The sequence below is a fragment of the Thermobia domestica genome, chromosome 5 (genome assembly GCF_964235325.1).
Source record: "Thermobia domestica chromosome 5, izTheDome1.hap1.1, whole genome shotgun sequence".
NCBI classification, from domain to species: domain Eukaryota; kingdom Metazoa; phylum Arthropoda; class Insecta; order Zygentoma; family Lepismatidae; genus Thermobia; species Thermobia domestica.
The window spans coordinates 15,177,806-15,190,710 of record NC_137458.1 but is presented as its reverse complement, the minus strand read 5'-3'; the positions used below and the strand labels follow the sequence as shown (position 1 = coordinate 15,190,710).

At 35.9% G+C, this 12,905-nt stretch overlaps 1 non-coding gene across 1 annotated transcript; it reads right to left on the bottom strand.

The window, feature by feature from the left end:
- Positions 1 to 2,960: 2,960 nt before the first annotated feature.
- TRNAQ-CUG (transfer RNA glutamine (anticodon CUG)) lies at positions 2,961 to 3,032 on the bottom strand. The gene has a single exon. It is a non-coding gene; the product is annotated as a tRNA-Gln (tRNA).
- Between the last annotated feature and the right edge of the window lie 9,873 nt (positions 3,033 to 12,905).

The following is a 12,905-nucleotide window of genomic DNA, read 5'->3' as shown; positions in this document are numbered from 1 at the left end:
TTTATTATTGGATCTTCTACGCTACCAGATTGTTCCACAATATTGGTAAATTATCCTCTTCTTTTTTTGTGAGTCTATAAGCAGCGAGTTCTTTGCTTCCCCTTTTTTGTTTTGTAACTGAAAGGAATCTGTTAATGTCTATACTTTTAAATCATAAAAGAAGACGGATAGTTCTGGCAACAGTGATGTAATAAGGGCTCCTGTAGCCTCGCATGGCCGGAGGATATGTTAAAGCTACAATCAAGAGACCAGCAGCTCGTTGGGCCAGGACGGGTGTCTGGCTGGCTTCTGGCAATGCGAAGAAGATGGTTCTTGATGGGGAGAAGGAACAGGCTAGGGTGGTACTATTACTATTATTAGTAGTAGTATTGGTGGTGGTAGAGAATAGTCAAAAGGGGAAGAAGTATCTGGAATACTGGAAAATGTTACCAATCCATTGTTTTACTTGGAACGGAAGATCTAAAGCTATTTCCGAGGATTTTTACAGAAACACTCTTCAGTCTTCGTATATAACAGATACTATTATTAGAAATGGTTTTGATTTTCAATGAAAAAAATTCTCGGAAACACGCAAGCTGGATGGGTCAGTAATTACAGTTATAAAGAATATTTTAGTTCTTATTTATTGGTTATGCTTACCTTCATAACAGAGAGGCATCAGGCCAGCACCAGGCCTTCCAAAAGTGTACACACAGTGCCATATCGTGAATCACAATAAAGTGTTGCCTTTTCATCATTACCTTAAGGATAGGATTACATTTTCTCACTTTTTTATTATTATTATTATTTCTTTGTTTTTCATATTGAAACTTACATTGCAACTTTTGCTTGTGGGGTTTCACGTGAAATGTATGTTTTTATTACTTTAATGCGTGTTTGTGTGTTGTGTATACTGGTGTTTCGAAAGCATAAATTCCATTTCCCTAGCTACTTGTGAATGATTTTATTGACGTGATGAGCTTGTGTACAGATGATAGAATTATGAACGGCTTCGTGCCCAGGGCGATAAACTCAGAGCATTGTTTTCATTGATTAGTTCTTAACTATTTAAAAGTTGATCATGTCAATACGAATTTACACTACTAGAAACTTATCTCTCTCTCTTTTTTTTTTAAATAGTTGTTTCAAGAACAAAGTGTGTGTGCGGCTAATCAAAAATACATAGTTTTGTTTAAAGATGGACACCCATTTGTCTCTAGGACCTATGAACAGCAGCGTACGCAGAAGTTTGTCAAGGTTGGGAGTTCAACCGCCCAAGTTCTTATTATTTCAGACGTTTGTGTGTATGTATATCTTAATAAATTAAAAGTACAATTTTGAATAATTTTGCTCAAAGGAGGGAGGGATTAAAACTTCGAACCCTGCTGTTGCGTGCACCACTTCCTAGAAATTTTAATACTATGGATAAATTGGGTAATATTGGAAATGGGTAATATGGGTAAGATTGGGTAAGATTGGGTAATATGGGTAATATTTGAAAAAGACGCTTAAACATGAAGATATAATTGATTTTTAATTCAAATTTTCAATTACATCAATGGTAGAGTGCTTACCTCTGGTGCATAATTATGAACGGCTTCGTGCCCAGGGCGATAAACTCAGAGCATTTTTTTCCCATTGATTATTTAACTATTTAAAAGTCAATCATGTCAATACGAATTTACACTACTAGAAATTTATCTCTCTTTTTTTTTTAATAGTTGTTTCAAGAACAAAGTGTGTGTGCGGCTAATCAAAAATACGTAGTCTTATTTAAAAATGGACACCCATTTCTCTATAGGACCTACGAACAGTAGCGTAGGCAGAAGTTTGTCAAGGTTGGGCAGTGGCGTATTTAGGGGGGTGGCTTCCGGGCTTAAGCCCCCCCCGAAATTTTACTTAGTATAGTAAAGTAAATGAAATATCTTGCAGAATTTTCACATTTCCAGGCAAAGCACCCCCCGAAAGTTAGCAAAGCCCCTCCCGAAACAAAATCGTAAATACGCCACTGAGGTTGGGAGTTCAACCGCCCAAGTTCTTATTATTTCAGACGTTTGTGTATATGTATATCTTAATAAATTAAAAGTACAATTTTGAATAATTTTGCTCAAAGGAGGGAGGGATTAAAACCTCGAACCCTGCTGTTGCGTGCACCACTTCCTAGAAATTTTAATACTATGGATAAATTGGGTAATATTGGAAATGGGTAATATGGGTAAGATTGGGTAAGATTGGGTAATATGGGTAATATTTGAAAAAGACGCTTAAACATGAAGATATAATTGATTTTTAATTCAAATTTTCAATTACATCAATGGTAGAGTGCTTACCTCTGGTGCATACGGTCCTTGTTCGATACCCGGCCAAGTAAATTTGTGGTGAAAAACAACGTGTCTGGTGATTTTCTTAGGTACTCCCGTTTCATCCCACATTCGCATTCCACCGCAATTATTCCATCATCTTTTACTAGCTTAAATCATCCGTCTCCTTTAGCCTAAAAGAGCATAATCGTGGGACGTTAAACTGAAAGATTTCATTCCATTTTTAAAGAAATATAAAAAATCGTAATTTATAGTTTAAAGGTTGCGTTTAGTGTTTCAGTGGGAGCTCCAGCTCATGTGATTTAGGTCTTACTTTTCTGATAAAGGGGTGTAAATAACAGCAAAATGGGAAGTAGAGCATAAACGGAACCAAAAAATAAAGATATTTTGTTTTCGTGTGGATGATAATAATAATAATAATAATAATAATAATAATAATAATAATAATAATAATAATAATAATAATAATAATAATAATAATAATAATAATAATAATAATAATAATAATAACTCCTTCATGACTTTTACCGCGTGTTCCAATCTCTACGCTTAAAAAAAAAAGTTAATTAGAAACAACGTCGTAACCATTAGCTTACTTGTATTACGAAGTTTTGTGTGCATAGATTAAAATGTACTAAAATGAATTTTTAAAAAACACTTAGGTCCCACCGAGATTTGAACTCGGATCGCTGGATTCAGAGTCCAGAGTGCTAACCATTACACCATGGGACCACTTGTTATTTGCCTGTAAGAAATACTATGATCAATGTGTAGATAAGAATCGTACTTTCTGAGCTACGTTATCAACGTTTTTATTCCAATGCATTGATGACTCATTGTCAGTGTGGAGTGAAGAACAAGCAATAAATAATTTGCATTTGTTTACATTTAAAGGGCCTTATGCAGAGTCGTTTTGACGTATGATTAGTGCCATACTAAAAGAGTTTGACTAACATATGTTTCCTGCAGTAGTCAAACCTTTAGTATGACGCTAATCATACATCAAAACGACTCTGCATAAGGCCCAAAGATTCTAACAGCTAATTAAATGAAGTGTGTGTGTGTGCGGTTTCATGGTGTAAATGAATAAGAAACCTACTTCCTGCGATTTCAGATGCACCATTGAATTTTCAAATATTAAATTAATACTAATACTGAGTAAATCTTACAATACACGCTCCAGCTACGGAGGGATAAGTAGACGTAGTAGAGTAAAGTAGGGTTAACTTAGCGATAGAGAAGGCTGGATCCATTTTGTTACACCAACTGGAGAGGGCATTGTAAAATTTAGCTCAATAATAATTTATTTATTTAACAATCACCAGATACAAATCAGAGACCATTTTATACTGGATATCTAACAACAACAACACAACAACAACAACAACAATGGAAAGGATTTGAAAAGGTATCGGCCAGGGCCTGTTTAGTAGGTACCATCCCGGCATTTGCCTGGTAGGACTGAGGAAAACGCTGGGAAACCCCAGTCAGGATGATCGGCAGCGGAAATCGAACCCACGACCTCTACTACTTGAGTTACCAGTAAAACTCCGGCCTAACTTTAGAGGCATCCCTCCAGTTTCAAACGTACCAAAAAAGAAAGCACTTAGAACATTAAAAGCGGTTAGGTTAGGTCACCTTTTAAAACATTAAACCCAAATTGCTAGATTAGGTTATTCTCGTATTAAATATAAGTTTACTTCCAACATTACACACTTAAAGATTACATAAGAATTCCAAATCAGCATTTCTCTTATCTCCCTCTCCTCTAAATTTTCCAAATTTTTAGTAAAAACCTAGGGGCACCTCTACAGTTAACAAAAAACTTCTGCATTACGTCGGGATCTTGCTCCCCTCTCCCACAGCAAAAGCTCCAATGATGCTGCTGGGTATTACCCTCATTTTAGTCCGTTAAAACGAAAGAAATTTAATATTATTCAAATTAAATTCGGTAAAGAATTATTGAGATTATACAATATATCATAAAATTTCATTTTCACAAAGTAAGATACCAACAGAGTTGAAGAAAATTCAGTTTATTTCAAAGGAAACAGAAGAATAATTTCCCCACTTAAATTAATGAACTAAAAAAATATATGGATGCAGGGCCGTAACTTGTGGGGGGCAGGGAGCAACTCCCCACCTGGAAAGCTCCCCGCTGTTCGAACGGGGCCCATTTTAAGACAAAGCTTTTTTACTCCATGTACGATACGAACATGAAATTATAAATGAAGCATCAAACAGGTTCACTCCATTACATAAACAAAACTACAAACAAAACTTAAATAAAACAAAAATGAGTTGTGGGCTCATTTCAATAAAAAAAAAAAAAAAGTCTACTATTAGGGGCCCTAGAAATAATATTTATTCGTATGGCTTTGAGATTTGTTCATATTGTCCCCTTAAGTAATTTGTCATGTATGAAACGAGTCCAGGGACGTAACTAACGGTCCCGCAGACCTTGCTGTGCGGGAAGGCCCACAGGCTCCGAAGGGGCCATACAGGGTAAGATGGAAAGAGGGGGGCCAAGAATTAGAAAAATAACTTTTCTAGGGGGCCCAAATACGCGTATTAATGCTTGCCTCCCCCGCAAAAGAAATATCTAAGTTACGGCGCTGCATGGATGGTGTACGTACTGAACACCGTTAACCGAAACAAGTTATTTTTATTAGTTTAACGTCGCACGATTATGCATCACAGCTAAGGGAGACAGACATATAAAATGGCTGATAATGGTGGAATGAAAAAAGTGGCAGGAAATGGAAGATCCTCGAGAAAATCTACATACATGGAGTTTGTCCACCACAAAGTCCACTTGGCGGCATCTGGAATCAAATGAGGGACTCAGTGCACCAGAAGTGAGCGCCTTACTACTCAGCCACAGCACATTATTATTATTATTATTATTATTATTATTATTATTATTATTATTATTATTATTATTATTATTATTATTATTATTATTATTATTATTAGTAGTAGTAGTAGTAGTAGTAGTAGTAGTAGTAGTAGTAGTACTGGTAGTAGTAGTAGTGACTGTTAAAGTTTAATATCCCCTTCACCTTCCTAGCTATACAAGGTGTTTCAAAACAACACCGACAACGTTTGGGAGGTGATTCCTGACACCAAGGTACGACAAAAAGTATAGACCAACCTGGGTGCACAAATGCTTCCTTTCAGAGTTATAGGCTGCCGAAAACATGAAAAAAAAAAGAACTTTAAAGATCCCTAACTCCACACCTATGGGATCCCAGCCCCCGCCAAGTGAACTTTGTGGTGGACAAACACCGTGCTCGTGGGTTTTCTCGGGGTTCTCCCGTTTCCTCCCACTTTCTTCATTCCACCATTTCACTCATCTCTCATCATCACCGTCTCCTTTAGCCTACCCGGCATAACCGTGGGACGTTAAACTCAAAGATTTCATTTCATTTCATTTCCACAACTATGGGACCTACCGTAGTCGGATCGAGGACTTCACTTAGGAACTAATATGTGCGCTATCCAAATATACATGTTTCAGAATCCTAAGGTACTCACGCAACAATTTTTACAGAGGGAGTTTGGTTAGGGAAAAATAATTTAAAGTACTCACCAACTACCTCTATAAAAATTGTTGCGTGAATATCTTAGGATTCTGAAACATGTATATTTGGATAGCGCACATATTAGTTTCTAAGTGAAGTCTTGAACCGACTACGGTAAATCCTATAGTTTTGGAGCTATGAATCTTTAACGTTCATTTTTTCATGTTTTCGGAAGCCTGTAACTTCGAAAGGAAGCATTTGTGCACCCAGGTTGGTCTATACTTTTTGTCGTACCTTGGTGTCAGGAATCACCTCCCATACGTCGTTGTTTTGAAACACCCTTTATAAGACGTGAACCTACACTTGAACGTGGAATCGTAGCTATATGAGCTCTAACCATTATTATTATTATTATTATTATTATTATTATTATTATTATTATTATTATTATTATTATTATTATTATTATTATTATTATTATTATTATAATTATTATTATTATTATTATTATATCTAGATGTGTTTTTTTTAATTAAACCATTAGAAAGTTCCTTTAAAAGTTTTTTTTTTTTTGATCTCCTACATTATAGATTTTACATTCAATACATTATTCATAATAAAGATAGATCATTCCTCCTACAAGAAGGAACCTGTGGCCCAATGACCGCTAACGCCTCCAGATTTGGTCATACATTACACAAACCACTTGCCGCACAACATTTTTACAACTAAAGACATTATTCTGTAAACGAGTTTAATCTGTAACCACAAAAAATTAACAACGAACTATTTTATTTATAAAACTATTTTCTTTTCTTTCTTTCTTTTTCTTCTCTTGAATGTTAAATATGGTAAAGACTAAAAACGATATTTAACGAATGCTGAGGCAGAGGTGTTTATCAGTTCTTCGACGCAGGCAGTGCCTATTTGGAGGTATTACGTACACAACGTGGGCCAGGTGTGTCAGTATTAGCTTATGTGAGTGAATGTTATGCATGTATATGTTTGTTATATACTGAGTATGTGTTCAACAGGTCAGTGCTCTTTCGACAGGCGACCCTGAAAACACTAAAGGGAAAAACAACACTCGTTTGTTCATTAGCTTGATGACGCCAAAATCACTGGTACTTTTATTTTTGTCACAGGAACAGTCACTGAAAATGATTCTCAGCGTGATTTTCTAATCCAATTTCGATCACTGATACGACAATAGTGTATGAGAGCCTCATTTCGTATCAGTATTCCGTAAAATGTGCGGAGCAAAACCGAACGCAATACATGTAAACCGCAATCATAACTTGTACGCCGATTAATAACAAATTAAAACGTTAATTTTAACCGTCACGGAATGAGGCTAGTTGAGCATATATTTCTAAGTGCAAAGGTGAAAAAGGAAAGGCAGCGATGTATAGAGGATCTACAAGTAGTAAAAGGAATTGTAAGACAACTATGAATAACATCGAAAAACCTATAAGAAAAAAGATTTTTTAAAAGCAGTTGATATTGATAACAGAATATAATGAAAAGTTCTTAATAGAAGTAAATAATAGAACTAAAGTATTACTACGAAAGTGTTTTTCATTCGTGAAAGAGAAGGAGGAAGTGCAGTTTATTTTACAACACGTTCTTACGGTTATTATAACATGTGATATACTCATACAATCAAGGGCGCCGATCCTAGGGAGGCCGGGCCCCACCAAAGCTCATGTTGGCCCCCCTAGTGTATTTATGAATACAGTACAACCCCTTAAATCCGAACTAATTGGGGCTGAAGCCTGTTCGGATTTCAGGGGGTTCGGATTACCCGGGAAATAATATTACGTACTTATTTCGTCACTGAATTGGCGGTAAAACAACGACTGAGGTTAGACAGGGTGGCCCAGTGGTCGAAAGGGCAGTGACCTTGACTGGCGGGTGTACACTCATGTCCAAAATGATTGTCGCATATCTATAACTGTCTTCTTGTAAGAATATAATTAGATAATGATTTATAATAAGCATTAAGTCTAAAAATGTTAAAACCTTAAAAAAAAAACATTTGTGTGATTAAATCAATTTTTTTTCATTTTCCAGTTGTAGTTTTTTTTTTTTCTCCTGAGAACGTGTTCGGATTTGCCGGGTTTTCGGATTTCCTGGGTTCGGATTTGAGGGGTTGTGCTGTATACAAAATTTGGCATAATTTGAATGCAATTTGTCTTAACATCCTCATATATATACCTTCTGCGTCTGAGTGGGCTCCCCAAATTTACAGAGAAATCGACGCCCTTGCATACAGTAGACCTTCGACTTACGCACTTAATCCATCCCGCCATAATGCTGTTTATAACCGAAACTATTTTTCCTATTGAAGTTAATGTAAATACAATTAACCCGTTCTAGCCATAGAAACATACTAATTTATGAAGAATATACAATAAAAATAACATTATATCTTTTAAAAAGACAAATAAGTAACAATTTTGGGGAGGAGGGGGCTAAACAACATAAAAAGTGCAAAAAAGAACTGAAAGAGTTTTTGAACACAGAACTCTGACAGGTGTTTACGACAAATTCTCAAATCCACTCCTAGGCGCGTAGGAATTGTCAGTACGAGTATAAGCGTATGTGTACATTCGAATTCATGATATTGTTGATAAGCTGATGGAAAAATTATTCATAACACTTCTTCATAAACTGAAACGTTCACCAAAACGAGGGATTCGTACTTCGATAGCTACTTTGGGACGGCTCAAGATTAACGAACACAAAGAGAAGCCAAGATTCCCATTAGCATGCCGCCTTCGGCCCGATAGTGAGTCAAATACGTGATTGCGGGCCAATCGTGGGCCAACAATGATCCGATACACTAAAGGTCGGTTACTTTTGAGGATTATTGGTGACCGAAATGAAGTTTGATTACTTGACATGTTCTGGCTTATACATAAGCGTTAAGGAGTGTTATAAAGTAGACACTATCCGTAACAATGGAAATATTAAAACATGTTGCGTTGAACTATAGTTTTCTTTGGTAGCTGTACGTAGTGACAATTTCAAGAGTGGGCCGGGGGGTAATTCCTCCGGGGCATATCTCCAATTCTGTTTAACGTGGACTACCAATATTTTAACAGTGTTACTTTCCCTCCCCGGAGAAATTCTGAAATCATCACCGGCTAGATAAATTTAAGTTCGAAGCACTTTTTTTTTTAGCAAAACTTAAATCACTTTTCCGTCTGTCACAGAACGAATCTCAATAGTGATTTTGTAAAAAGTACAGTGAACTGGAATCATGGGCTTGCTTGCTTCTTGATTATAATGTAACTAACTGGTAGTTCGAGTTGAAAAACCGGATTCGTAACATTGGCTCCATGGTTACTCTCCCCTTTATCCCCTCCTCCCTTCTCCAGCAACTTTCGTAATTTAACTTGTTTTATCTTCTTCTCTCGTCTCATCAACACAATCTGACTTCTTCTTCACACTCATTTAATGACAAACAGAAGAAAATACAATTCCATGTGTATGGGAAGATACGTAATTCTGACATAAATTCTCTGAGATGCTACTGCGATATGTTTACAATTTTAAAATAAAAAAACAATCTATCTTGTTTTTTTATAAATCCAGTGGTCTGTTACGTTTAGAAGTGGAAAAAAACATATTTATTACACCCAGATTTCCGCTTTGTTTTTCTCTCGAATACCAGCACGTCATGATAAGAGTATCAACATATTCTTCTGCTTTTCATTACCGTAACTAAGGTTTTAAATCTTCAGATGCAGACCTAGGTCCTCGTCAGCGATATCACTAAGCAATATAAATAAAAATTGTTTTGTATCATAGCAAGTTCAATGTAAAAATTAATGGAAATGATCAGTGTGGTATCGAAGGGAGTTGGTGGGGATCATAACTCCCCAATTGAGTTTTGATATACTATGGGACAGTTTTCTTACAAGTAAACCTTACGTTTGGGTGAATCGAGTTGCTGACTGAGACACATATGAGAAAGTAGTACTAAATGTGGTCAGTATTTCAGTGAAGTTGTAGGTGCGAAGCTCCAGCGGTTTAGGAGATACAGCTACCAGAACATCACATGGAAGTACAGAATAATCTTCATACAGTTGGAGGTAAAAGCTCTGTAAGACCTCTTGTAACGACAAAAGGTGAATAACAAATATATGGGTACATATTAGGACTAGGAAGAAGTCATATAGTAAGGGTATACCTGACGGCGGCCATCTTGAAATCCGCCATTTTGAATTAAGGTTAAGTTTTTAAAATAGGGATAGGGTCATGTGATACATGATTTAAGGCGCAAATTTAATCAGAAGAACAATGGTGACGTTAATTTTGATTTACGCGCAACTAGTAAAAAGTTACAGGGATATTAAATATTGTTGCGGCATATGTATTAGTCCTTTACCCCACCTTGTAAATTTTGTGTTAATGATAATAATTAAATAAAAAGCAGGTGGATAAATATTAGGTCTATGGTAGGAGTTGCCTTGATGGCGGCCATGTTCAAATCCGTTATTTTGAATCAGACAAAAGTTTTAAACAAAACGCATAACATTGACACCTTATATGATGGTAAAATTTGCTATTAATAAGGTGTCACTGTTATGCGTTTTGTTTAAAACTTTTGTCTGATTCAAAATAACGGATTTGAACATGGCCGCCATCAATGCAACTCCTACCATAGACCTAATATTTATCCACCTGCTTTTTATTTATTATCATTAACACAAAATTTACAAGGTGGGGTAAAGGACTAATACATATGCCGCAACAATATTTAATATCCCTGTAACTTTTTACTAGTTGCGCGTAAATCAAAATTAACGTCACCATTGTTCTTCTGATTAAATTTGCGCCTTAAATCATGTATCACATGACCCTATCCCTATTTTAAAAACTTAACCTTAATTCAAAATGGCGGATTTCAAGATGGCCGCCGTCAGGTATACCCTTACTATATGACTTCTTCCTAGTCCTAATATGTACCCATATATTTGTTATTCACCTTTTGTCGTTACAAGAGGTCTTACAGAGCTTTTACCTCCAACTGTATGAAGATTATTCTGTACTTCCATGTGATGTTCTGGTAGCTGTATCTCCTAAACCGCTGGAGCTTCGCACCTACAACTTCACTGAAATACTGACCACATTTAGTACTACTTCCTCATATGTGTCTCAGTCAGCAACTCGATTCACCCAAACGTAAGGTTTACTTGTTAGATCATGGAACTATAACTGTGTGCGAATGAAAATTAATTTACACTATTCACTTCCAAATGTTTAGAAGATGTGAATAAGTTATGAAAGCAAGGAGCCAAAGCGATTTTATAACCTGAAATTAAGTATAATTGTGTCTTTTTTTCTTAAAGCTATTTGAGTGTTATCATGCAAACCTAACTGAAGCTGGAAGGAAAGGTATAAACGATTACTTGAGCACCACACCATAATAACATTGAACAGGAATGTACAAGTAGGTACACAAAATACTGTATTTATTTTTTGTATTTGAAACATGAAGAAATGAGGAGACATGTTTACATGTAGAGGAAAGTGCTAGAGAAAGAAGTGTACATGTATTTTACGAGACACAATAGGGAAAGGAGTTGAGTTTGAGTTTAACGTCCCGTTCAGCAGCGAGGCTATATGAGACGTGGACCTACTGATTAACGTGGAATCCGAACCACATGAGCTCCCGCCCGGAATCGAACCCGGGCCTCCCACGCCGAAGGCGCGTACGCTAATCGCTTAGCCACGGAGGAGCTCTAAGACACAATAGGGAAAGGATATTATTATTACTATTATTATTATTACTATCTGTAATAATAATAATAATAATAATAATTATTATTATTATTATTATTATTATTATTATTATTATTATTATTATTATTAGTAGTAGTAGTAGTAGTAGTAGTAGTAGTAGTAGTAGTAGTAGTAGTAGTAGTAGTAGTAGTATCATACTTGTGATATATCCACTCCCATCTAATATTTTTCACTATACCTATGGAAATGATCGTTGATGGTGAAAAGAAAAGAGGCGGATTAACCTTTAAAAAGTAACAGATTCTAAATTTTAATAAAGGAGAAAGAAGAACAACTAAAAACAGATGAACTCTAAAATGGCAACATAGCGTGGGAGACCCGGGTTCGATTCCCGGAGGGAGCTTATGTGGTTCGGATTCCACGTTGATCAGTAGGTCCACGTCTCATATAGCCTCGCTGCGAGAATCTCAGAATCAACTCAAATCTAAAATGGCGACAGAGAAAACCAAATGCAACATCATTGATACAGTGCCTTCAAAACGAAAAAACATATTTAGTGCGCTGGGATACTATGAAAACTGTGAAATAATAATAATAATAATAATAATAATAATAATAATAATAATAATAATAATAATAATAATAATAATAATAATGGAATTTTTAGATGCGAGAAAGGGATTTTGTTAGGTTTCGACTTTTGAAAAATGTTTTTAAAGGCGATTTTGGGAAACGTTAAAGAAAGTTCAATCTTTCCAATATATATATAATGGATTCAAACTGTTGTGTGGCTAAGAAAGAGGGCTAGGCTGAGAAAGCAACAATATCAGAAAAGTCTTTTTGAATCATTGATGATTTTGAAGGGTTTTCCCAAGCGAATCTTTCAATACGCGGAGACATGGTAGAAAATAGCAGTGCGTCAAAGTACGTATAAAAGTACTGCGTGATAGTTCATATTGAGCATGAAAGGATATAAGGCATAGAGGAGAAATTTACCTCCTGGAACATCCTCTAAAATAATAAATGTTCGCTCGGAATTGTGAAATCCTGGAAACGAAATTGCGTAAGTTTTAATACTAGAATCTGCAGAAGGGTGTAGCACTGATACAAACAAAGAAAGATTCGGCCACAGCGCCTCAGTGATACAGCACTCACCTTTGATGCGTGGAGTCTCTGATTCAATCCCAGGTTCCATCAAGTGTGGTGAACAAACATTATATAAATGGATTCTACCGTTTCCTCTCACTTCCTTCGCTCCAGTATTTCATTCATGATCATTATCACTGTTTCTCTTAACTTCGGAGCATAATCGTGGGACGTTAAACTC